General features: G+C 41.7%; 1 protein-coding gene and 1 pseudogene across 19 annotated transcripts in view; both read left to right on the forward strand.

Annotated features, from left to right (window-relative positions):
- Positions 1–27,772, forward strand: part of STARD9 (StAR related lipid transfer domain containing 9) — a 134,640-nt gene that overhangs the window by 12,099 nt on the left and 94,769 nt on the right. The gene's annotated exons all lie outside the window — the stretch shown is intronic.
- Positions 1,985–27,592, forward strand: LOC141278127 (uncharacterized; annotated as a pseudogene).

The following is a 27,772-nucleotide window of genomic DNA, read 5'->3' on the forward strand; positions in this document are numbered from 1 at the left end:
AGGTCATTACTGACCTAATTGTGTTTTCAGTCTTTATTAACATTTGGACTTGCAGCCAAGGCTTTTCTTAAAAATTGACCTGCATTTTATCTGCCTTGAATCTATATTAATCGGCTTCTTCTCTTGAAGTTAGACCTGGATTTGAATTCAGGCACGGCCACTTACCAGCTGGCTTACTTTGGGACAAGTTACTTAACCTCTCTGAGTCCTAGTCTTTTCAACTTGAGTTACTGTGAAGAGGAAACAAATAATGATGTGAAGTGTTCAGCTCAGGGCTTGACAGCTAAAAGTGGAATGTGAGGTCATGAGTGCTGTGGCTTGGGTCCCTGTTGTGATTACCACTATCACAGTACAAGAGAAGTGAGGCCCATGCTTCTTTCTAAGAGCTGAACTAGATTTGAAAATCTTCTTTGAATCTGGTTGTGATCCCTTCTGGGATCAGCATGCTCCACTTGGAAAATTAACTTCCCTCCCTTCCTCCTGGTCAGGAACATCTGTTGGAGCGGGAGTCCTCTGCACAAGCATTTTGTGTTTGGGCGATTGTATGTTTGTAAAACTTTCCATGAGGAGCATTAGCTCAGCTTTACCCACCAAGGACTGTGAGTGGCTGTCAAAACAAGTGTAGACTGAGTCAACAGAAAGTGCGTCAGGAACAAAAAGCTACCCAGCCCTTGTGGGACGTAATTGCTTCTATTCTCCTGGGAATCTTTATTTTAAAATGCTCTGTTATTTGGCTAAAACACACTAGTTAAAAAACCTGTAGCTTTTCCAGATGAAATATCGTGTGAGTGAGCAGAGATTTCCTCCCCACAGCCACCACATTCAAAACTGAAATTATAGCAGCAATGTGATTATGCTTGTTGTTGTTTTAACACTGTTTCATCTCCATAATACACTGAACACCAAACAACACACAGAACATCCATTGCTTACCCCCAAAGAGCCCTGCCAAGGGGCAAGGTCGGGAGGAGTGTGTGTGTGTGTGTGTGTGCGTGCGCTCGTGCATGTGCGTTTGTGTTACAGGTTCTTTGGTGAGTATCTTCTCCAGTTCTGGACTTCAGCTTGAGGATGTTAGGAACTAGGAGAGGCTTCAGAGGAAAACCCCACACACCCCAAAATGATTAAAGGGCTGGCTGCAGGAACCAAGAGGAAAGCCACTGTCAGTGTAGTGCACCTCATGTGCATTCTGCATGTGATTATTTAATGAAGGAATGTTGCTCTGGAGACGGGAAGACAGGTAATAATAATGCTCTACAGGTACAGAACATGATGATTTTAATAGTTTATGGAGCATCAGAACCAGCTGGTCTTCATTGCCATTTGGAGAAAATAGAGGATTTCAGATTAAATTGCAGAGGATTGTTTATAAAGACACAAAGAGTAACTTGTGCAGAGTTTTTGAATCTGGATATGTGGCACCTAAATAGTTTGACTTTAGAATTCCAGAATGTTGGTGTTAGAAGAAATGCTAGAGACCATCATGGCACGTACTTTAAAGATGAAGGCCTAGAGAGACAAAAATAGTAGTTAATAGGATTTTTTTTTTCTTTTTGGCCGGTCCAGAGTTGTGCTTGGTGTTGCAGGGAAATGCCTGTTGCTTATTCTAGTGACAGGATCATGAACTGCAACACATAGTTTCCTGCAGGGCAGGAAGTGTGCTGCTTAGCAGAATCCCAAGGAAAGATCTTGTTCTTGAGACTGGGCCTATCCCTGGCTCTGTACTCGTCAAGATGAGGCAATTACACTATTGCCATTTAGTAGCATGGGGGTGGGAAGGCATTGAGTGACTATTATCATGGGTTCTGTAACATGACCAGGCTGGGGCTAGTTAACTGCTGCCACAGAAGCAGCATTTCTGTCTGGGGACTGCAACCCATTATAAGATGAAGACAAGTGATCTATGATCTCCTGCTTCGGAAAGTAAGTAGGGTGAGGTGGAGAGGGGTATGGCTGTCACTTCTTTTGTATCTCCTGAACTTGGAGTATGAATGAAGGCTTTGGGGAAAGAGGAAAGAAGGTGGAAGAGCTACGGAAACTGAAGAGGGACCTTGGAGGAGCAAGAGGAGGGGCAAACATGAAGAAGAAACTAAGGTGAGAAGGAATTTGAGAGTTCACAGAGGGGTTAGGGGTATATCACTTTTTACAGTAAATATTATTATCTCCAATTTAGGTACAGGAGCAGGCTCAGATAGGTTGAGTAGCTTGCTTGAAGGTCACCAGCCAAGTGATAGAACCAGCATTCAAACCTTTGACTGTGTGATTCCAAAGTCCAAGCTTTCAAATGCTGCACCACACACAGCTCTATTTATTTCTGTATTTCCAGTGTTGCACATCTTAAATGATCAGTTAGTGGTTATTGGGTTGATAATTCAATTTATGGTGCAGTAGATAAGTGATAAGTTAGCACTCTGCCTTCTTGAATCTTGCTGCCCGTTTTGAGGAGGCCTTGCAGTTTGCCTAAGTTGGAGAACCATAGACATCTATGAATTTCTCTGTGCATCCCTTTCCCTAATGCATGTATGTGCTAGGGCAGCTGGGGAGCGTGTGGGCGTCAAAGGATTTTCTCATGAATATTTGCAGAGCTGTGTACATTCCAGCGCTAGTGCTATTTCTTCCCAACCAAGATGGAGACAGAAGTTGAAGGGAGAGAAGTTTATAAGAAAAAGCCTTTTTGTTCAATAATTGGATGGGGCTCTTCTGGCATGAGTGGGGGAAGGGAGATTACCATGAGTGCTTCATTTCAGTAAGTTCCCTCTGCCAATAGCACAGCTGCTCAGCTCCATAAGCATGTCCATGGGCTGGATTTTAAAGGAATAAGGTCATTCTTTTGGCTTCTTCTAACTCATTTTTTCCCCCTCTCTGGAAACTTGATTATGAATTTTTAAAGGGTAGCTTTTAGACTCAGAAAAATCTGAAGAACAGAGATCCTTGACACTTAATGCTTGCTGTTGGTGCTGGATGCCTTTACAAAAATGAACAGCAGAAACTAGAGAAATCTTTTAAAATGCAACAGCTTGTTTGGATTCTTTTTTCTCCTCTGTGAGTCAAGGGTAACAGGAATTTCTGGTTGTATCTGGAGTCCTTGAGATTTAGGCTTGGGAGAGAGGTTATCTGTAGGGGTGGCATGCCCACATTTTGATAGTCAACTGGAAACCTGGTGCAGCCTAAGCATAAATACAGATAGAGGTCCTGAGCTAGGTGTCCTTCATGTTCCCCAGAAGTTCTCTTGCTTGCATCTGCAGTGCTGAGAAGTTGCCCTATTCTCCGCTCCCTTTACACTTGAATTTGTCCTGGGTTTATAAGGATTGTCAATTAATTGCTTGAAGAAATAATGATGGAGCTGATCACTTTGAGGGTCTTTGGAAAAACTGATTTGCAAAATCATGTGAACAAGAGGATATAAGATGAAGCGCAGCCCTTTGAACAAAAGGTCTGTGTGTCCACCACAGCAGAGGTGTGCACAGGCAGACTGGTAACAGTAGCCTTCTCCAGAGGAAGCCACCTGGTCTGCATCACCAGGTGCTAAATTCTCTCCCACATACTTGCACAGTAAGCCTGTGTCCAAGTCCCCTCTCAGCACCTTTCAATGGTCCTCTGTTTGTGGGAGCCAGTCCAGCTGACCAACAAAAGGCCCCTTCTAAGTGCAGTGTTCTGAAAAGGGTTCAGAAAGTATGGGGAAAGGAGCAGGACTGGTCTCTCTCTAGTTCTATGCTCAGCAGAAAGCAGACAACTGCATAAAATGTGTCAGTAGATTAATTAGTTTATTAAAATATTTTGCTATGAAAGCAATACAAGCTAACTGGAAAATGTTCAAACAGTCCAGAAAGGTGTAATGTAGAAGGTGAAAATCGCTTCCCCTTCCATGCCTCCCCACTGGTCTCATTCTCCAGAGGTAACCACTGTCGGCAGTTCTTTGCTATCCTTTCAGACATTCTCTAATCATAAGTAAGCATCTATAGTATGTCTCTTTTAAAAAAAAATACTAAGGGGCTTACACTCTGTACTTGTTTTCAACTTGCTTTATTCTATGCAACTTATCTTGGCCCTAATTTATTTGTAGTACCTATAGTTCTACCTCATTGTTTTAATGCTACATGGAATTCCATCCTATAAAGGTATTGTAGTTTAACTAGTTTTCTAATGATGGATAGTTAGAATATTTCCAGCTAACTATATAATACAATATATTATTACATATTATATAATTATAATTCCAAAATTTTGTAATTCTGCTATTATATAATATATATTATATTATGTTTCTACTATTCACTATAATACTAGAGTGATCATCTTTGCATTTTTGCAAGTGTAACTGTAAGGTAAATTTCTAGAAGTGCAGTTGCATGTTCAGAGAGTATGTATATTTTAAATTTCAATAGATTTTTGTCTAATTGTCTTCCAAAAAGATTGTACCAATTTACATGCTTAACAATAGTGTATCAGAATACTTTATCACATTCCTTGTCAATACTAGGTGTTATCAAACTCTTTAATCGTTGTCTAGCTTGTAGGTAGAAATGGTATCTTATCTTTGACTTTTCTTTTTATTATAATTGGGATTGAGCATCTTTGTATGTTTCTGGGCCATTTGTATATTTTGTTCCCTGTGAATTGTGTGTTCATATATTTTTTCCCCATTTTTCTACTGTATTGTTCATCTTTTTCTTTTTTTTTTAAAGATTTATTTATTTATTTATTTTTGGCTGCTTCAGGTTAGTTGCGGCATGCAGGATCTTCGTTGAGGCATGCGGGATCTTTCCTTGCGGCGCGTGGGCTTCTCTCTAGTTGTGGCGTGCGGGTTTTCTCTCTCTAGTTGTGGTGCGCAGGCTCCAGGGCGCGTGGGCTCTGTAGTTGTGGTGTGCGGGTTCCAGAGCGCGTGGGCTCTGTAGTTTGTGGAGTCTAGCTGAGGTGCGCGAACTCAGCAGTTATGGCGCGTGGGCTTAGTTGCCCTGCGGCATGTGGGACCTTGTTCCCTGACAAGGGATCGAACCCACATCCCCTGCATTGGAAGGCGGATTCTTTACCACTGGACTACCAGGGAAGTCCCTTTTTCTTACTTATTATTTTTTTTTGCAGTACGCGGGCCTCTCACCGCTGTGGCCTCCCCCGTTGCGGAGCACAGGCTCCGGATGCACAGGCTCAGCGACCATGGCTCATGGGACCAGCCGCTCCGCGGCACGTGGGATCCTCCTGGACTGGGGCACGAACCCGCGTCCCCTGCATTGGCAGGCGGACTCCCAACCACTGCGCCACGAGGGAAGCCCTCTTGCTTATTTTTAAGAGCAGTTAGAATATTAAGGAAATTGATCCATGTCATAGATGTTGCATGTTTCCCCTGTTTACTTTTGTTTTGACTGTGTAATTTTTTCCCGTGTACCCGTGTGTGTGCGTTTAAATGTAGTCAAATTACTGACCTTTCTCTGTGGCTTCCTAGTATGCTAAGCTTAGAAAGGCTTGTCATTCTGAGATCATTAAAGTATTTGCCATTTTTTTTTCTGGTGTACTAATGGATTTATCGTATTAATAGTTAAATATTTGATCCATTTGAATATTTTTGTTGTAGGAAATGCAGTGGGGCTTCATCTTTACTTTTTTTCCCAGATAGCTAGCTAATTGCCTCATTGCCATTTACTGAACACCCATCCTTTCTCCACTGATATGTAAAAGCCATTTTTATCATTTGCTTAATTCCTGTATATACTGGGGTCTCTTTTATTATTTTTTTTAATTAAAAAATTAAAAAATTTTTTTGGCCACGCTGTGCAGCACGTGGGATCTTAGTTCCCCGACCAGGGATCGAACCCACGCCCCCTGCATTGGAAGCACAGAGTCTTAACTACTGGACCACCAGGGAAGTCCCACCTGGGGTCTCTTTTAAAACTGTTTTGTTTCATTGATTGATTCGTACTTTTGTGCCAGAACTATACTGTTTCACAAGTTTTCAAATATTCATAAAAGCATATACCATACTGTTTTACTACTTTTTAGTGTTGGACAGGGCTGGTCCTTTCTCATTTCTTTTTCAGGCTATCCTGATTATTTTGGTGTTTGCTCTTCCCCAAATGCCATGTACTTCCCTGCTTTTGCTCATGCTGACTCCTCTTTCCAAAATATGTTCAAATATCTCACCTCCCCAGTTCCTACCATTCAAAATGCTGCTTGTTCTTTAAGACCCAGTTAAAATGGTACTTCCTCCTTGAAGTTGTCACCATCCCTTAGATTCTCATAATATCTTGTTACTCTCTTGTGACACTCTGCGTATTAATTTAAATTAACGCTCTTTGGGTACATGACTTACCTATTTTATTAGACTGAGTGATCCTTGAAGGCAGACTAGGCCTCATCCATCTTTGAATACCCTACATTTCCTAGCGTAGTGACATTTCTCTCATTCAGTCAGTACGCACTTGAGAAGCAACTACCATCTGCAACACAGTGGGGTTGAGTGCTGTGAGGAATATGGGGTGATATAAGATGTGATTCCTGCCCTCAGAAAGCTTAGTCTTATTGGGAATGATAATAAATATAATAACAGTATACTTATATTATTATAAATGTATAATTTTATATTTATAAATAATCCTTAAAATAATAAAAATAATCAACAATACCAAGCATTCAAGTGTTAAATGAGTGGTACTTAGATTAAGTATTTCAGGAATCCAGAGGAGTAACACACTACCCATAGATTCCTTTGAATGAGTTCAAGGGAGGTCACTGCAGTCAGAAGGAAAGGCATAATAAGCAAAGATTGTAGGGCCAGAATGTACAAGATGTGCTTGAGTGGATCAAGTGCTGCCAGTCCAGGGTGAAGCTAAGAGGATGTAGTCATAGTGTCCGTCTCTCCAAGTGTCCCAGGAGGCCAGACTCCCACATTCCATCTCTGCGCTGCTCCAGACTCCTAGGGGATATGGAGGCTAATCCCAGGTTCTTTGGGACAGTGGCAAAGTGGCCTCGGGAGCATCCTGGATGCTTAGCTGAATCCGCAGATACAGGCCATGAAGATATTTAACCTGAGGGCAGGAGGCGGCGTATCCTGGGTTACAGAAACAGCATTCACTCACCGTTGTCTGTTGTATGTCGGTATATGCTAGGTGCTGGGTAAACAAACTGTGAGTGTGTGTGTGTGAGTGTGAGTGAGTGAGTGAGTGAGTGAGTGACAGAGACAGAGTTTTGCTTAGTTGCTTTACCTCACTTGATATATCGCGTTTTATGCTGATCAGATTTTGAGCAAATCTATGTCTCATTCAAGATTTTTTTTCTAGAGGTTCTAATAGGCTGTAGTGCCCATTCCATCCTTTTGTCCATCCCCATTGTTGCTTGGACACCACTGCCTTTCTTTGTTTCCAGAACCTTGGTTTGGGGCCATGGTATCTCCATTGTTGCTGCTCTCTCAAGAGTCTGCCCCTGGGACATCTTGCAGATCTGTTTTGTTCTAGAATGGTAGAAGTGTTCTGATTTATTGTAGAAAAATGCCTCCCAGGAACACAGTACTGGTTCTTCCTTCTGGATGTGCCTGTTGAGCTTTACTAAGAACTGTGCATGTCCAGATCCTTCCAAACAATGAAAGGAAGAGGACATGCTTCCTATTCTTTGGGAACACAGATGTAGAGAGCCTTGCTCCTCAAAGCGTGGACCTTGGTATTGCCTAGAGCTTGTTAGAAATGTGTACTTTCAGACCCTAAGCCAAATGCATTGAATCAAAAGCTGCATTTTAAAGAGATCACCAGGTGATATGTATGCATGTGAAAGTAATTAAAGTTAGAGACGCAGATTCAGATCAAAGAGTTCTGGGTTGGAGCTTAAGATACTGCTGGACTGAGGACTACACTTTTAGTAACAAGATTCTGGAGTTCATGATATATTGTACCTTAAATTATACAATTTTGAATAGATGACTGCTCTTCCCAAGGTCCAGATAACTGTGCTTTTGCTTTGGCTGTAAAATGTGGATTATTCCCTGGTTGACATTTCTCTTACTTGTCTGTCTGGCTGACGTAAGAAGGAAGACATGTTAGGCACTGACATATCCACTCACACAAGTGCCATCTCAGGCAAACCTTGATGGCTTTTGGTTTAGTGGAACAACTTTATATTATGTGATTTAAATAGCCTCAGTTTTCTTATCTTTCAAGAGGGAGTGATGATCCCCACCTACCAACACACAGGAATACTGTTAGACTAAAATGAAGTATTAGGCTTGAGAGGACTTTGAAAAAAATCAGAAAGATTAAATAAATATCAGTTGATATTATTACTACATTATATTCTCTGGTGTTTCTATACCAAGAAAGAAGTCTCTTTACAGAGTTGTGTATACTGCCAGTGAAAGTATCTTTTGTTCTTAATTCTTTAATGATAAAATTTTTTTCTAAAAATACTACAGTTAATTAAAAAATAGGTAATATATGCACATGGCAGATAAAACAGTACAAAAGGATGTACAGTGAAAATTAAATCTCTTTTCTATCTCCTGGTACCTCTTTCCCCTATGCTGAGGCAACCATTGTCATTGATTTCTTGTGTATATTCCTATATATTTTGTGTACATCTAAGCATGTAGTTGTATATTTATTCTTTTTTTAAAAAATGGTAGCAGACACATATTATTCTCCATCTTGCTTTGTTCAGTTAATGCATCTTGGAGACATTTTCATATCTGTATGTATGATTACGTCACATTTTTGATGGCCACATAGTAACATTTTATGTGAGTGTACCATAATTTATTTGCTACTGTGAACTTTTAAACTATTTATGTCTTTATATTTACAGTGAATTTCTTGTAGGCAGCATATATGTGATTGAGTCTTGCGTTGTTTTCCTAATCAGACCATCTCTGCCTTTAATTGGGGCTATTTAGAACATTTACATTGTGTAATTACTAATATAATTATGACAATCATTTTTCTTTTTTCTTTTTTTTCTTTTTGACCTATCTCTTATTCCCTTTTTTGTATTTTTCTGCCTTTTTTGGATTGAGTATTTTTGTGTTTCCATTTTGTTTTTGTTGGTTTATTAATTAAAGTCTTTGTTTTGTTAGTGGTTGCTTTAGGGTTTATAGTATACATTTTTAACTTATCACAGTCTATATTTAAGTGATAATATTACTACTTCCCACACAAAATAAGGTACACTAAAATACTTCTGTTTCTTCTCTCTCAGTCTTTATACTATCAAGTCATACATTTTATATCTACATATGTTATGAACTCCATAATGCATTGTCAATAATTTCATTTAAATGGTAAATTAGTTTTTAAAGAATTTAAATAGTAAGAAAAAAAATCATATACTTGCCCATGTAGTTAACGGTTCTAGCGCTCTTCATTTCTTTTTTCCATCTGGTATCATTTTCCTTCTATTAGTATATTCTTTAACTTCATTTCAGCTATCATATTTTGGACACTGAAAAGATGAAGACTGTGTTTGAGTTATATCTGACAAACCGTATAGCATTAATTCTGGTGTCAGCAGATGGATCCACATTGGTTTGTGACTTGCTCTATGGACTCAGTAGAGCAGATTTTAATTTAGCATTTGTCTTCTAAACCAAAGACAGATCCTTTGACAGGCACAGTGATAATATGCTGTGGCTTCTAGAACATGTACGGGAGACTTTTCCTTATATTCTAAAGACAAAATCAGAAATTGATAATTTACTATGAAACATTTTGGAGCATTTCAAGTTGTAGGTCTTAGCTGTCCAATATCTTTGTTACTGCTTGCTGTTCTTTCTGAACTGCATGTTTTGGGAACAGGAGTTTGGCTTCAAATTATTTTTTCCAGAATCTGAAGTTAGGGGTGGTTGTTACTGTATGCTGGCTCTTACTAGTCTGTGGTTTACATACATTTACATAAACTCAGCTTCCAGCAAAAACAGCCTTTATGGAATCCTGAGCAGGTGTGGAGATGAAGGGAAACAATCTGTTTATATCGCTGTTTTGTTTACTTTTACCTGCTTGGCCCCTTTTCTCTCACCTCCCCCTTAAATCAACATTAAATTTGATGTATCTTTTATTTGTGAAAAGCTCACTAAGGTCATGTAATATGTGATTATTTTACCTTATCCATTCAACATACTTCTACTGAAAAATATGCCAAGAATTGTGCTAAGCACTGGAAATAACCAATAAGAATTGGACATTGTAGTTACCCATGAAAAACTCTTAGTTCTTGAGGGAGGCAGATACACAGAGTTAATTACTTCACAGTGTGGTAAATACTACAGTACTGATAAATATTTTAATTAAGCATTTGAAAATACTTGAAGAGGGAGGTAGGCCTTTTTTGTCGGGGGTAGGGAGGGGAGGTTGTAAAAAAGTCTAGTCCGGGCGTCCCTGGTGGCGCAGTGGTTGAGAGTCCGCCTGCCGATGCAGGGGACACGGGTTCGTGCCCTGGTCCGGGAAGATCCCACATGCCGCGGAGCGGCTGGGCCTGTGAGCCATGGCCGCTGAGCCGGCGGGTCCGGAGCCTGTGCTCCACAACGGGAGAGACCACAACAGTGAGAGGCCCGCATACCGCAAAAAAAAAAAAAAAAAAAAAAAAAAAAGTCTAGTCCACAGCGTGATTGCTCTTTTCAGGATTGAATAGGATTTAAACCTGTAGTTCTCTTCCAAAGGTGGGAAGGGCATTCTTCTTAAGACTTGAAAGGGGTGCTTCACATACATGGATTTAACTACACAGCTTGGTGTGTTTCCAAAAAGACTTCTCAAAGCATCCCATGAATCATTCACTAATCCTAACTTGAAGCTCCTTCCTGGTTTCATTCTCGATACTGTTTAGTCTTATAAAATAAGTGTATGAATCATTTGATTGAGTCTGGCTACTTAGCATATTAACTTGGTTTATGATCATGATGAGGGAGCTGGGTTTGGTGAAAACCTCTCTTCTCTGCAGGAAAGGCAGAGTAGATGGTTTCTCATTTTTTCGAGTGTGAGCTATTTATAGACTCACTTCCCCCCACAGACTGAACACAATAGGAGCCTGAAATCAAATGGTGACCAGATGTGCCCAGGCATCCCCAGTTTGTACTTAGAAGTTGGAAAAGGCAGAGCCTCTAGGATGTTGGTCTTAGGGCAGAAACAGTTGGACTCACTCATAAGATTATCATCTGTATACAAACAGTCCCTTGCATCTGGTCCCCAGGAGCGGAGGAGGTAAACAGAAGCGTGTGCGCACTCATTTTTGCTTCTCTTCCTTGAAGTGGGCGATTGTTCCTTTGTTAGTCATTTCATCGCTCAATTCTTATCTCTGTAGTTAGGCAGTTAGACAAAGTACAGATGCTTTCTGGGGATATGTGCTGAATTGATGTAGGAGGAAAAGCTAATGCAGCTTCCATGTAGTTGGTGGAGACAGTGGCTCTGCTCAGATGAGAAGAGATCTGACAGGAATGGAAACCCTTAATTACTTTTTTTCTTTGCTTTTGCTCCCCTAGTAAACTAACCCCATCTTGTTTGTGGTGGTGTTATGGTTTAAAGCACAAACATGTAGTGGTTTCTGGCTGGTATTGCTTTTCCTTCTCTCCCACATTAGAGATTTTGAGAAAGTAGAAGCAACTTCCCCCTTCAGTAAGCATCTGGCAACATTTCCTTGGAGTTTAGAGATTTTTTTTTTTTTTCAGTATGCGGGCCTCTCGCTTTTGGGGCCTCTCCCGTTGCGGAGCACAGGCTCCAGACGTGCAGGCCCAGCGGCCATGGCTCACGGGCCCAGCCGCTCCACGGCACGTGGGATCTTCCCGGACCAGGGCACGAACCCGTGTCCCCTGCATCGGCAGGCGGACTCTCAACCACTACGCCACTAGGGAAGCCCGAGTTTGGAGATTTGATTTCAGGGTTTGGAAAAGTTGTGCTTAATTTCGGACAATAGTCTCATGAACAACTCGCTTAAGGGGGATGTGAGAGAAGAAAATACCACCTTTTGAGAACCTGCTCTGTTCCAGGTACTGAACTGAGTACCTGACTCATCTGATTCACTCTTTTAACAGCAGCCCCCAAAGTGGGTTATTATCACCTCTATGGTACAGATGTGGAAACCAAGGCTCAAAGAGGTTAGGTAACTTTCCCAGGACCACACTACTAAGAGATGGAGCCCAGATTGAAACCCAGATCTGCTGCTTCCAAAGCCCTTGCCCTTTCCACTGCACCTGCTGCCTGCTGTGTGCGCTAACTACTCCTGACTGTGCGCGTGCCTCTGATATTTGAAGTATGACATGGATTAGCTGACAATTAGAAAAATTTCAGCTGATAAACTGTGCATTTACCATAGGAAAGGACCCAGGAGCCATGATGAGGATCGTGTGTTTTCAAGCCTCCCTGTTGATGCCTTCCTCTGAGATATGGAGGACACCACCTATTTTAAATTTTGTATCCGAAATGCTTGTCTACAGGTGCAGTCAGCATGTGTTCTTCTGAATCCCCCGAATAGCTCTAATTGACCCAATCACTTTCTGAGATACAAGAAATAGCTCCCACGTTACAGTAAATGGATGCTTCATTTCACCTGTTCTGACCCAGGGGCCAGGTTTTGAAGTGGACTTCAAAAGTGGCGAAATGGGGACTTCCCTGGTGTTAACCACCCTGGTTCAGTGGTTAACAATCCGCGCTTCCACTGTAGGGGTCGCAGGTTTGATCCCTGTTTGGGGAACTAAGATCCCACATTCCGTGCGGTGCGGCCAAAAAAATAACAGTGAAAGTGGTGAAATGTACCCAGAAGTGCCCATGAAGGAGCCTGGGGTCTGTGCACTAACCCTGCCAGTCAGTGTGCTGCTTTCCTTCCCGGCACAACTCAGTATTGCTGGTGCCTCTTTTTCTGAGTAAGTCCTTTCTCATCTGTGAAGTACCCTGGGGTGACCAGTTTCATATTGGGGAGGGAAAGAGTGAATGCAGGGCCTCTAGTTTGAATCCAGAAGAATCTTAATATATGTTTTTGAATGAGATGAAATCCTACATTGTTTTCTAGTTTTTTCCTAAATTCCACCAGCTTTAATTTCCAAATATTTATTTTTCTGCAAAGATGAACCTTATCTGCTCAGTGTCTTCCACATAGAAGCATTTATGCACCAGAGAGAATGAATCTCTTAGGCATTCATCAGCTCTGTTAGGGTTTTTGGAGGCTTATTAACTACGCTTCATTGAAAATCAGTCCCAGGTTCCTAACTGTCTAGGTTTGTGTCAGTGCATCTCTTGGTTGTCACCAGCAAGTAATTTTTGAGCTGAGTGCTCACCACTGTCGGGTCTCTCTTGGATCATCTAATTTTTTTGTCTTTTGCATGCACTTTAGTAAGTGGCTGTGACAGCTCCAAGAAGCACCTTTGTTCCGGGGCTGTTGGCTAAGGCTGCTTTGTTTATTTGGTTGAGGTGACTTGAGATGAGGGGCTGAGGCACAAGAAGCACCACAGGATGGGTGCGGTTAGAGGTCTTGTGGTTCTAACAGGCAGCTCTGTCTTCTGCAAACTACCAAGTCTTCAGGGAAGACTGGAGGAGGGAACTGTGGCTCGAGGGAGGAAGGCCCCTGCCAGTGGGATGCATGAGGCAGATGCAATTCAGATCAACGCAAAACTAATTTCTTTAACTAGACCTTGGATTGCTGAGAATGGTATAGGCTTAAGCTGGGCTGACTGAGCTCGACTATGAAATTAGAACTGTCTTGGGGGCTCAGCTTGTTTGCTTCTCCAGCATTAAGTTTGGTCTCTAGAGACCCATTCAGACTAAACAATATTAAAAACAGGAAATTTGCTCCTAGCAGCATGGTTGCGGAAAACTTTTTCCACTTAGGCAGGAATGAGAGTTAAAAACAGGAACTCCATCCTCGGGGCCTGTTTTCTTCTTATATAGAAGTAGTATTAGCAACTCCAACAACTTGAAGCAGCTTTGCCCTACTTGACTTCCCTTCAGAGTGCTGCCTGAGGGCATCCATTACAAAAGATGGTAAAGAGCCCTCTTGAACACATTCAAAAATATGGAAACAGTGCTATGTGGAGGATGCTGACCTGGTGATGTATATCTTGGCTGAAGATCACGTGTGTGGAATTAATGCAGGCAGTGCTTAGGGGAGACCTGGAGAACAGCTGTCGTTAATTTTATTCAGCACACATTTATGGTGTGTATTCTGGATTGGGTCCACGGGTTATATATTCATTTATAAAGTCAGTGTTAACTGAGCGTGTACTATGTGCATCGTGTGTGGGGCCCTTAGGTGTATGATGTGTGTGTCCCCTTCAGTACTGCAGGGGCCTGCTCGGGTTAGCTCGTGACGGTCAGCCCAGGGCATCCCTGAATCTGGGGGTTCAACTCCTGGGACTGCTGCTTTTTTGCATAATTTGCTGCTGAGGTTGGTGAGGGTGGACAGGGGACATTTTGGAAGAAGGGAGTAAGGACAAAGAGGAAGCTAACAGCTAGAGAGGAAATGCTCTTCTTTTCTTCCTCCCCCGCTGTGATGGCACTCTGCCTAAACAGTCCAGCGTTGAGGAAGGCTTCTGAAGCCCTCAGCAAACGTGAGCCAAGCCCTCGCTGTCACCCCACCCTTTGTTCACAACCCCCTCCTCTGGCTCAGTCGATGTGTCATGAACAAGCTTCTGCAGCAGAACAGCCTGTGTGGTGAAAAGATTCCTTAGCAGATGTGTGTCATTATTTTTGGCTGGTAAGGAGACAGAACTACTCTTTTTAAAACTTTTAAATTGAAATATACACACAGAAAAAGTATATGTTCACACATTATAAGTGAACAGCTCAAATTTTCTACCCACTTGAACTTTTACAAGCTGAGCATACCCACATAACCAGCATCCAGATGGAGAAATAGCGCATTACCAGCACCTCAGAAGTCCCACTTGTGCTCTGTTAAAATACACTGTAAAGCTCTTTCCTGGGGCTTTTTTCCAGTGAATGCTCTGAGAGGCAAAGTAATGTCCCTGCCTAGCTAATCACTGAATTTAAGAGAGGGCAGGCGGGCCAAACACAGCCCTGCCAGCTTTTCTCCTCAGCCTTCCCTTCTTTTTCTGACTTGCAGCTGTCAGGATCCAATTAACCTCCTCGTGCATTCAGCCTGGGGCTGGTTTCTAGTTATAGAGATGCATTTTGGTTTGTTCTTTTTTTTTTTTTTCTGGCTGTGCTGCGTGGCATCCAGGATCCTAGTTCCCTGACCGGGGATCAAACCCGTGCCCCCTGCATTGAACGTGCAAGGTCTTAACCACTGGACCGCCAGGGGAGTCCCCATTTTAGTTTGTTCAGTGCATTTCTTTAGCAAAAAAATGATGTCATGGGGAGCATCTTCAAAATAGAGTAGATTAGTGAGGTTTTAGTAGGTGTGCTGTTTATCATCCCTTCTCAGTTTCGGTACTCTTCAGGTTGAGTATATGCCATATTTAATATTTGTAGGTGGGATTGTGTTACAGCCCAGCATTATGAGTTATTATCCTCATGTAGGCAAAGCAACTGGCAAGCTTCCTGGGAGCCATGCCTGTGCTTGGGGTAGCTCCATGCTTGATCATATGGCCCACATAGTAATGGAAGGTATATACATAAAGGGGAGCCAATAAGAAGAAAGATCATAGAGTTAGAATTTTGTAAACTGGTCAGAGTTTTAAAAAATCATCCATTATGCAATGTTGTTCTTGGTTTAGACCGTGGACTGTAGTATCACACTGCTTGGGTTTGAACCCCACCTCTGACATTTGCCAGCTGTATGACTCTGGGCAGCTTTCTGGACCTCTCTCTGATTTGGTTGCCTCACTTGTAAAATGAAGATGATAATATCTACTTCATGGGTTGTTGTGAGGAATAAATTATTAATGCAGGTAAAGTGCTTTGAATATTACCTGGTACATTTCAATAGTGAATAAATTGTTGTTCTTGTCAATCTAGTGTCATGACAGATGTTAAAGTAACAGCTATCTGAACCTCTTTTTTTTTAAATTAAATGCAAGTCAGTATAGAATTGAGATGGAATATAGAAATTTTCTTCTACAGAAATTTTCTTCACAGCCAACTTTGCACATTTATTTCATAACATAGGACATATATCCACAGCATGGGAAAGAAAATCTCACAATAAGTTTTTTTAAAGCTTAGTCTTTGTTTCCTATAAATTCTCTCCATGGTAAGGTAGGACCACTGTAAGTTTCATTCTGCAGAGGTGGCTGAAGTTTTCCTTCTCAAAGTGAGGTCTCCAGATTAGCAGCATTGATATTACCTGGAAACTTGTTAGAAATGCAAATTATTGGGCCGTACTTCAGACACTACCACTGTACAAATTTTCTTCTATTTGTAGACCGTGGGGAGCATAGTCATAATTACAGGTTGGGGGAAGGATTAGAAGTTGGGAAACACCTATCTTAAATGAGCTAACTTCTTCCTAGTGTAATATTCTCTAGTTTACAAAGTGCTTTCACATGTATTGTCATCGGCCCATGTATTTGTCACAAAATTGTTGTGTTAGGTACCATTATTTCTACATTTTAGAAGGGTTGATAAAGACTGCTGTTACCTAATGAGTTGTAGGGTGGGAACTTTGTCATTTGGAGTCTCCTGAGTCCAAATCCTGGTCTCGTTCTGTAGCACTGTATAGCCTTTATGTCCTCAAGCTGTGAGTGGGCTGTTTTCAGTCTGGCTTCCTCAGTAACAGACCCTGAGATAAGGAGTTATGTGAAAGTCATTTATTAGGATGTATCGCTGGAAAAGAAGTGGTAGGTAGGGTGGGGAACTGAGACTAGCAAGGGAAGGAGGAGGCCAAGCAACTCCACAGAGGCGCTCTGAAGACAGAGTATAGAGTTTTCCGAATCAAGAATGTCCCGAGTTTCCCTGTACCCATCAGTCATTGGTAAAAACTGCCTTCTAAAGAACAGTTGGCTGTTATTCCTGTCCTGCCCCTAGGTTCTTCATATCAGTTTTTTTTTTAAGATTCCATATATATGTGTTAGCATATGGTATTTGTTTTCGTCTTTCTGACTTCACTCTGTATGACAGACTCTAGGTCCATCCTCCTCAGTACAAATAACTCAGTTTCATTTCTTTTTATGGCTGAGTAATATTCCATTGTATATATGTGCCACATCTTCTTTATCCATTCATCTGTCGATGGACACTTAGGTTGCTTCCACGTCCTGGCTATTGTAAATAGAGCTGCAGTGAACATTGTGGTACATGACTCTTATTTTTTCTTTTTTTGCGATACGCAGGCCTCTCACCATTGTGGCCTCTCCCGTTGCAGAGCACAGGCTCCGGACGCGCAGGCCCAGTGGCCATGGCGCGCAGGCCCAGTGGCCATGGCTCATGGGCGCAGCCGCTTCGCAGCATGTGGGATCTTCCCGGACCGGGGCATGAACCCGTGTCCCCTGCATGGGCAGGCGGACTCTCAACCACTGTGCCACCAGGGAAGCCCACATGACTCTTTTTGAATTATGGTTTTCTCTGGGTATATGTCCAGTAGTGGGATTGCTGGGTGGTATGGTAGTTCTATTTTTAGTTTTTTAAGGAACCTCCATATCCATAGTGGCTGTATCAATTTATGTTCCCACCAACAGTGCAAGAGGGTTCCCTTTTCTCCACACTCTCCCCAGCATTTATTGTTTGTAGATTTTTTGATCATGGTCATTCTGACAGTTGTGAGGTGATACCTCATGGTAGTTTTGATTTGCATTTTTCAATGATTAGTGATGTTGAGCATTCTTTCATGTGTTTATTGGCAATCTGTATATCTTCTTTGGAGAAATGTCTATTTAGGTCTTCTGCCCATTTTTGGATTGGGTGGTTTGGTTTTTTGATCTTGAGCTGCATGAGCTGCTTGTAAATTTTTGGAGATTAATCCTTTGTCAGTTGCTTCATTTGCAAATATTTTCTCCCATTCTGAGGGTTGTCTTTTTGTCTTGTTTATGGTTTCCTTTGCTGTGCAAAAGCTTTAAGTTTCATTAGGTCCCATTTGTTTATTTTTGTTTTTCTTTCCATTTCTCCAGGAGTTGGGTCAAAAAGGATCTTGCTGTGATTTATGTCAGAGTGTTCTGCCTATGTTTTCCTCTAAGAGTTTTATAGTGTCTGGCCTTACATTTAGGTCTTTAATCCATTTTGAGTTTATTTTTGTGTATGGTGTTAGGGAGTGTTCTAATTTCATTCTTTTACATGTAGCTGTCCAGTTTTCCCAGCACCGCTTGAGGACACGGGGAGTGGGAAGGGTAAGCTGGGACTAAGTGAGAGAGTGGTATGGACATATATACACTACCAAATGTAAAATAGATAGCTAGTGGGAAGCAGCCGCATAGCACAGGGAGATCAGCTTGGTGCTTTGTGACCACCTAGAGGGGTGGGATAGAGAGGGTGGGAGGGAGAGACGCAAGACGGAGGAGATATGGGGATATATGTATATGTATAGCTGATTCACTTTATTATAAAACAGAAACTAACACACCATTGTAAAGCAATTATACTCCAATAAAGATGTTAAAAATAAAGAAAGCAAGAACATCTGGCTCTTAAAAGGTGTTTCAGTAACCTGAGGGCAGTCGTCCAAGAAAAACAGATAAAGAGACACAGATACTGACTTTTGGAAATTAAAGCACACCCACTGGCTGGTTCACATGAAAATAGTAAAGGAATCCAAGTGTATATAGGTGTAGAAGATTAACAGCACCTGCTATACCATCAAAGCTGGTCCAGAAGACTGAAGTAGGGAGCTAAGGAATTCTGAAATACATGCTGGTCTTGGAGAGGGCTGTGGAAAAACCACTCTGTGTATCCTGTCCTCAAAACTTCCTGGGAGAGCCCTGCCCCCAGCACAGCTTCTGGTTATGTCCTGTGGTCAGTAAACAGTCTACTGTATTCTCTGCATCTACCAGTATGGGCATTAAGAATTGATACTCATGGGCTTGCCTGGTGGCACAGTGGTTGAGAATCTGCCTGCCAATGCAGGGGACACGGGTTCGTGCCCCGGTCTGGGAAGATCCCACATGCCGCGGAGCAACTTGCCCCGTGAGCCACAATTACTGAGCCTGCGCGTCTGGAGCCTGTGCTCCACAATGAGAGAGGCCGCGATAGTGAGAGGCCCGCGCACCGCAATGAAGAGTGGCCCCCACTTGCCGCAACTAGAGAAAGCCCTCGCACAGAGACAAAGAGCCAACACAGCCATAAATGAATAAATGAATAAGTAAGTAAATAAATAAATAAACAAAGGATTGATACTCATAATGATGACCTCAAGTCCTGCCATTGCCAAATCCTTAGACACTAAGGAAGAGTATACCGAGCACTTTGAAATTCTAATGTAAATGAAGTTGACAGTGGTTTCTGGCTATCCAATATATCAGAAATGTGTTTTTAATAAGAAAATCTCATTTTGTGATCATCTAGGTAAAAGTGAGTTAACCATTGCTATGTGATAGTCACTCATGCTGCTCACTCAGTATTCCTGGCTTTTCATCTTCTGTTGCATGATAGAATTTCACTTCCTGGTCCCATTGTGTGAGGGGAGGGGGGCCATATTATGAGCTCTGTCCAGTATATTTTAAGGAGAAACGATGTCTGAGCCTTCAGTTGCTGGAGTACGACCTTCCAAAGCCCTCTTTCCTTCTGGCACCAAGATCAATAATGTCGGAGATAGGTAGTTCTGTCAGAGAAGATACAACCATCAAGACCCCCTACTGACCCACAGGTAGCATGAACCAGAAATAAACTTTTGTTGTTTTAAGCTACTATGCTTTAGAGGTTTGCTACAATAGCCTAAGCTAACCTAAGCTTGTCCTGACTGATGACTCTTCAGTGTTGATCTTATTGAGTGACTTTAACTTTGATACAGTATCAGTTATTGTAAGAAAATGGGTCGGGACTTCCTGGTGGCACAGTGGTTAAGAATCTGCCTGCCAGTGCAGGGGACACGGGTTCGATTCCTGGTCCGGGAAGATCCCACATTGCCACGGAGCAACTAAGCCGGTGTGCCACAACTACTGAGCCTGCACTCTAGAGCCCGCGAGCCACAACTACTGAGCTTGCCTGGTGCAACTACTGAAGCCTGCGTGCCTAGAGCCTGTGCTCTGCAACGAGAGAAGCCACTGCAATGAGAAGCCCGTGAACCATAACGACACCACAACGAAGAGTAGCCCCCGCTCGCCACAGCTAGAGAAAGCCTGCACGCAGCAACAAATACCCAACGCAGACAATAAATAAATAAATAAGAAAATGGGTCTAGGTGATCTGTCCATATACTTTCACTTTATTTTCAATGATAAATGATTTTAATGTATTTCAAAGGATTAGAAGGCCTTTCATGTATGTAGGACGCTCTTTAGTTTTGCTTTGTTTCTTATTCCACTTGGAACCTTCAAACCCACTTATATTTTTTAAGAAGTTGGCTCTAAAAAGGACTTCTGCCTTACAACTGTGGGCCATATCTGTCCACCACCTGACTTAGTGAAGTTTTATTGGAACATAGCTACGCCCATTTGTTTATGTAGTGTTTATGGGTGCTTTTGTACAAAAAGGCAGAGTTGAGTAGTTGTGACAGAGACTCTGCGGCCCGTAAAGCCTAATATATTTGCTGTATGGCTCATAATAGAAAAAAATTTGCTAACTCTGTCTCACAGATCCTTAATTAATTAGGAATGGAAAGATTCCCGGATGATTTGCCTGAATTGCTGCAGATATCCTAGTTCTTGGAAGTTCTATCTGATGGAGTGAAGGCCTTCTCCTGGATCTGCGATGTCCCTTTATTTTATATACTACCCTGAAAGCAGTGAAACAGCTTATCCCTCTTGGATTCTGCCTGTGAATAAGCAAAGACTCCCTCACGCCTGATAATCAAACCATTTTTCCATATTGCCACCCTCGTTGTCTTTGTCCAGACCAGCTGCTGGGCAAACTGCTAACGAGTCCACTTGTCATGCGATGCTGCTCAGTGATTCGGCTTTGTGCTTGTTGCTGTTGACAGTGGAACCTGCCGTTTTGATAGGGCTTTTTCAGGCCACATGGGAGAGAGGTGATCAGGTTGTCTCACACGATGGGTCATGAATGTGAGGCTACGTGAGGAAATAAGGAAACTGTCCACAGTCACACAGCCAGGCTACATGACAGTGGAACGTTATTCATTACTGCTCAGAATTCAGCAGTAACTGTAGGAGGCCAACAGCAGCTCTCTGTCTCGCATTCAGAGCTCCCCAAGAGTTGATCGTGTCCGTTAATCTTTATCCAATTTGGCATACCTTTATTAGCATTCTTATTTGGGGTCATCTAGTGGTTGACAGTCTCTCTTTTGCCCATACTTGCTTTGCTTGGGGCCCAGTCAGATGGGGCCTAGAAAACAGGGTTAAATGACATAAAACGTGGCAGATTATGATCACGGAATCACTTGTGGTTGTCTTCTTAGACGTGGCTGTGGGAATGGCAAGTCTTTAGATTCTATTCCAATAAATCCATCTTTCATCTTTTCTCATAGGATCCTGTATAAGGAATCTGTCTTTTTGCAAGGAGGAGGGAAGCATTAGAGCCAGAAACCCATCTATCTGTCCTGGGAATTCCTTGCTTATGTCCAGAGAGTATGAAAGCCGCATATGGGACCTACCAGATGGCACATGCCACTTGGACAGTTGTTCATGGGAACATTCCTTAGCAAAAAAGCATTGTTAGAAATAGCAAAATCTTGTATAAACAAAGATACGTGTTTTGGTGATCTCAAAGCTCAGTTTTTCTGATTCATTCAGTAATCAGAGGCTTAAACTAAGAATATGAATTTATGTTTCTCTGTGTGGTATGTGTATCTATTACCTCTGTATGAGTATTTGCTGCTATGTGCAATTTTCTTTTTTTTTTGAGGTTTATTTTTTTAAAATTAATTTATTTTTGGCTGCGTTGGGTCTTTGTTGCTGTGTACGGGCTTTCTCTAGTTGCTGTGAGCGGGGACCACTCTTCATTGCGGTGCGCGGGCTTCTCATTGTGATGGCTTCTCTTGTTGCAGAGCATGGGCTCTAGGCACGTGGGCTTCAGTAGCTGTAGCTCATGGGCTCTAGAGCGCTGGCTCAGTAGTTGTGGCACACGGGCTTAGTTGCTGCGTGGCATGTGGGATCTTCCCAGACCAGAGGTTGAACCCATGTCCCCTGCATTGGCAGGCAGATTCTTAACCACTGCACCACCAGGGAAGTCCCTCTTTTTCTTTACTTTTTTTCTTTTCAGAAAAAGAAGCCCTAGACAAATAGACAGGGATTTCTATTTTTATCTTTTGATAAAGGTGATAAGAGTTGCATTCAGTAGGGCATATTTTAGGGTCTGACACCAGAGGGACCCTAGACTTTCCTCTTTGACACCCCATCTCCTTCCTAGATGAAAGGTGGTGAAGTATAGTGATTAAAAATATGGTTTATGGGCTTCCCTGGTGGCACAGTGGTTGAGAGTCCGCCTGCCGATGCAGGGGATACGGGTTTGTGCCCCGGTCCGGGAGGATCCCGTGCTCCGCGGCGGGAAGAGGTTTATTTTCCAGATTCACAGATTACTGGCTGTGATCCTGGACTAGTCCCTTTATCTCTCTGTGCTTCACTTATCTCATCTGTAAAACAGCGATAATGATACCTACCTCAGAGTTGTTGTGAGGACTAAATGAGTAAGTAAATATAAAACACTTAGAACAGTGCTTCGCAGATAATAAATGCTACATAAGTGTTATTATTATCTTCTCTGATACCTGATCACCATCTTATCCAGCACACAATAATTTCTCCAATCCCTTTTCTGTTCACAACAAAATATCCTTCTGTCCTTCCTGGTAGCATGTGCATTTTAATAGGGGCACTGTGAAGTTACAGCAAACTCAGATGAATTACTCTAATGGAGAGAATTTCTAGTATTCTACAGGGTGGTGGGGAAAATCATTTGGGGGCACATCGTGGCAAGAGGTTGAAGAATCAGGGGAAATCACATGCTTAGAGAATATCTAGAAAGAAGAGACTTGAATATGTCTCAACTTCCTTCCATTTCTAGCCCCAAGTTTTCTTAAGTCAAGAAGCTATAGGGTCTGCACAGCCTCCTGTGGAAACCTGAGCTGGCTCTGTAGCTTTCTTCCTGTGTCTCATAACCATGTCCAGCAACAGGAATGCTAACTCACCAGCTGCCTGCCTTAACAGATTCAAGGGCATGATAGTACAGAAAAGAGGCTGCACTGAATACTGGTTCATGTGGAGCTGAGGAAAGCTAATAAGCTAAGAAGGATGACCAGGTGCTGAAAAGGAGAAATGTAAGGTTGCTTCCTGAGGGCTGCTGCTTCTCCACTGCAAGAAAACCAAAACAACCAGGGCACTGTAAATTGGTCTGTTGATGATACTGTCAAAGGCATCAACAGCAGCAGTTTGGAAAGCCAGCTCCAAGTGACTCAAGCTGCTGGGAAACTGCCTTCTAGGAAAAACAGCCCCCCGTAGACAACATAATCTGGGCTGGTTTGATTCCAGAATTTGTGTCCTTCTTGGGCAGAACTGACTTTAGTCCCATTCAGTTTGAATCTGCTTGGGTGCTCATTAACATTGCCTCTAGGACGTCAGAACAGACTGGGGCTGGGACTTCCCTGGTGGTCCAGTGGATAAGACTCCACACTCCCAATGCAGGGGGCCCAGGTTCAATCCCTGGTTGGGGAACTAGATCCTGCATGCATGTCGCAACTAAAGATCCCGCATGCCACATCTAAGATCCGGCGCAGCATACATGCATAAATCAATCAATCAGAACAGACTGGGATATAGAAGATGTGGCACATATATACAGTGGAATATTAGCCATAAAAAGAAATGAAATTGAGTTATTTGTAGTGAGGTGGATGGACCTAGAGTCTGTCATACAGAGTGAAGTAAGTCAGAAAGAGGAAAAACAAATACCGTATGCTAACACATATATATAGAATCTAAAAAAAAAAATGGTACTGAAGAACCTAGGGGCAGGACAGGAATAAAGATGCAGACGTAGGGAATGGACTTGAGTACACAGGGAGGGGGAAGGGTAAGCTGGGACTAAGTGAGAGAGTGACATTGACATATATACACTACCAAATGTAAAATAGATAGCTAGTGGGAAGGAGCTGCATAGCACAGGGAGATCAGCTCGGTGCTTTGTGACCATCTAGAGGGGTGGGATAGGGAGGGTGGGAGGGAGACGCAAGAGGGAGGAGATATGGGGATATATGTATACGTATAGCTGACTCACTTTGTTATACAGTAGAAACTAATACAACATTGTAAAGCAATTATACTCCAATAAAGATGTTAAAAAAACAGAAAAAAGAAAAACAGACTGGGGCTATGCTGTCCCAGCATTCATTTCTCTGCTGGCATCTCCCCATGCTTACATCAGTGAACAAGGTGTATGGGCTCTCGGAAACACTGCAGGTGATGGTTCAGTTTTTTTTTGACTAGGCTATCAAGTGTAGTGCAGTTGATCCACTGTTGGCTTTTTCTTGCAGTTCCTAATGTGTCATCTTTAGCATGTGGTTACTTGTAGCACCTTACCTGGACACTTTCAAACCTTTGTTGCAACAAGAATCCTGCATCCCTGTTAGATGCTGTTGAGCAAATTCTTCCTACTTTAGTTCGTCTCCTGTATCATGATGTCCAGAAGTATTAGCAGATATATGGACAATATCAAAGATCATAGCTGGCCACCATCACCAGATACAGTGAGTTGTGAATCATGGATTAGTCCCATTCCTCATTGGTGTTCTAAGGCAGACTTTAAGACGCAAAAGGAAGCTTTATGGGCTGTGACCAGCTAGAAAAGTTGTGGAACAGTTGAACAGATTGTGTAGCAGATTGTTCATTGGGGCATAGTAGAATTGTTGATGAACCTCTGAACTGTGAAAGATACCAAAATTACCATGGTTATTCTGAATGCCATTTCAGGTATCTTCCAGGCTGCTGAGAAACTAGGTGAAACTGAGAAACTTAGTATAATTGAAGAATGTAGAGGTCTGGACAAAACTGAAGCTCTATAAAACCATGAAAATGAGTCTGTGTGACACAGTTTCATTAAGTTTGATTGAGAAATGCTTCCCTATGGAGGAACAAGAATATCAAAATGTTGTGCCAGAAACTGCCTCTGAAGGCAAGGCTGTACGTCCCAAGTTCCGGATGGCATTCTGGGACCACTTTTAGATTGTACAACTAAAGCATAAGTTTATTATACCAGACGTGTACTATGTTTGGTATAAGTTTGTCTTACTGTTTCTCTAAGAGCTCTTTAAATGTGGTTTGCTATGGTAAAACTACTTTTTACAAGGAAACTATACTTGAACAGTTTCAAACTGTGCATATTGTATGAAGCTTCTCCTCTCAAAGGGTTTCTTAATTTCATTGTGGAATTTCATATCTTGCAGTGTCCTATAAAAAGATTATTTCACCCTTTGCTTCAAAAAAAACCAAACAAACAGCAGCGGCAGCTGTGGGTCAGCAGGCAGTCAGGGCCTAGAGGGTTCAGGGGAGGCCTCAGGTTTTGTTGCAGTTCTGATAGAGGAATTTAGACTTTATACTTTGGAGTGTCTAGAGGTAAGGGTCATAGTCTATAAAAATAAAAACACCAGTAATAAGGATATATGGTCAAGGATATTTATTGAACCATTTTGAGTAGGGATAAAATAGTAGAAACAAGTGATTGCCCATTTGTAGGGGAACGATTGACTCAATTTTGGTACATATACACCGTGAAATATATTGCAGATGTCTTAGAAGAATTCAAAACCCATAAATATGTGAGTGAGCGTGTGTGCATTTATGGTTATGACTGTGGGAAGAACAAGAAATGATGCCAGTTGTTAATGTCTTACCCACAGGTGTGGATTAATGTATGAGGGAGGAAAAGAGGAAGGGAAAAGAGGGGTGGCAAATAAAAAGGAAATAAAACGAAGCATTGCCCCCGCAGCATGCATGTTAGCCCAGTTATTTTAATTATTTATTTATTTGACTGCATCGGGTCTTAGTTGCAGCACGCAGCATCTCTCGTTGCGGTGCGCAGGCTTCTCTCTAGTTGTGGTGCCTGGGCTCCAGAGAGCGCAGGCTCAGTAGTTGGCGGCGCGTGGGCTTAGTTGCCCTGTGGCATGTGGGATCTCAGCTCCCCAACCAGGGATTGAACCCACCTCCCCTGCATTGGAAGGTGGATTCTTAACCACTGGACTGCCAAGGAAGTCCCCCAATTATTTTAAATTGTGTTTGTGTAACTGTGGATTTGTGTATGCATGAAAAAAGGAAGAGTTGTATCTATGGGAAATAACCTGTATGTTAATGCTATGTTATGTGATAAAAAGCAAGTTGCAGGTTGACGTGCATTATATGTGTCTCTTTCAATGAAAATAAAGAAAAACGAAGAACTGTATATCCTTATATATGTGGAGAAAGGTATGGAAGGACATACCTGTTCGTTATATCCTTTCCGTCAGTACCTGAAGGGGACTTGTTGGATACTTAAATGAGTAGGATTAGGGGTTGAGGTAGGGGTGGAAGGTTAGTTTTTTCTTCATGCATTTTATTTTTTCACTTGGTACAAGAAGTGGGTGTTCTTTGTAGTTTGAAAAACAGCAAAGAAAGAAAAAAATGTAATCTTGTCTGTCTCTAATAAGGCTTCAAATTCTGGTCATTTAATAATAACAATGTCGGTGAAATTTGGGGGTGAGATTATAATTCTCTTCATGTGCAAACGAAAAGGTTAATGGAGCAAAAAGACTCCAAAAGTGATTAACAAATGGCAGAAGGATCAGATTTTATTGTTTTTGACCAAAGGCTTTAACAAAATTTTACTGAGACTGCTATTTAGAAATACTCAAAGGAGACTTGGTAAAGTTTCTCCCAGCGTGAAGCAAAACAACAGGAAGTAAGGAAACCTTGAAGAACAATTTTAAATTGTAGGGTAATAGCTTAGTGTTCAACAGATAAGATTTGCCTTTCCTGATAACTCTGGTGAAGTTATTTTGCTAGTGGCAGAATATCACAGTGGTTAAAAGCAAGAGCTTTGTTTAGAGGTACTTACTACCCATGGGACGTCAATTTTCTCGTGTGAACATTAGAGAACTTTGATAATATTAACTACCCTCATAGATGTATTGTGAGGATTAAATGGATTAATAACATTTAAGGTGCTGAGAGCCTAACACAAAATAATTGCTCAGTAAATGTTACTAGCTATATGAATCTAAAACTCTGGTTTTTGAAAAAGCGCTTTTAAAAAAATTGTAGACTTTTTAATGATGGCCATTCTGACCGGTGAGAGGTGGTACTTCATTGTAGTTTTGATTTGCATTTCTCTAATAATTAGTGATGTTTAGCATCTTTTCATGTGCCTGTTGGCCATCTGTATTTCTTCTTTGGAGAAATGTCTCTTTAAGTTTTCTGCCCACTTTTGGATTGGGTTGTTTGTTTTTTTGTTGTTGAGTTGTATGAACTGTTCGTTGAATAAAGCACTTCTGTTGAAGTATTCATTGTGCAAAGTAATCCTAACAGTAGGAGTAGTGCAAAGCACAGTGTTTTGCTTTAATAGGCACTTTACAAATATTGGTTGAGTAAATAATTTCATATGGCTTTGTTAGAGTCTCTGTTTAGATTAATATCATTTCACATATTTATATTTTTCAAAAATTTAAAAGGAAAAATACATATACAGGGTGATAATTTAGGTGCATCTTAGTTAATGGATTCAAGAATAAAAGAGATTCCTATGTACTTAAATATAGACAGCTTTCAGTAGGGAAATATGAGGGTACTAATTTGTATTTTAGAAAATTATTATGAAGGAGAGGATTCTGGGAAGAAAGCAGGAATCTGTCTTCCCACCTA

The sequence above is a fragment of the Tursiops truncatus genome, chromosome 2 (genome assembly GCF_011762595.2).
Source record: "Tursiops truncatus isolate mTurTru1 chromosome 2, mTurTru1.mat.Y, whole genome shotgun sequence".
Lineage (NCBI taxonomy): Eukaryota > Metazoa > Chordata > Mammalia > Artiodactyla > Delphinidae > Tursiops > Tursiops truncatus.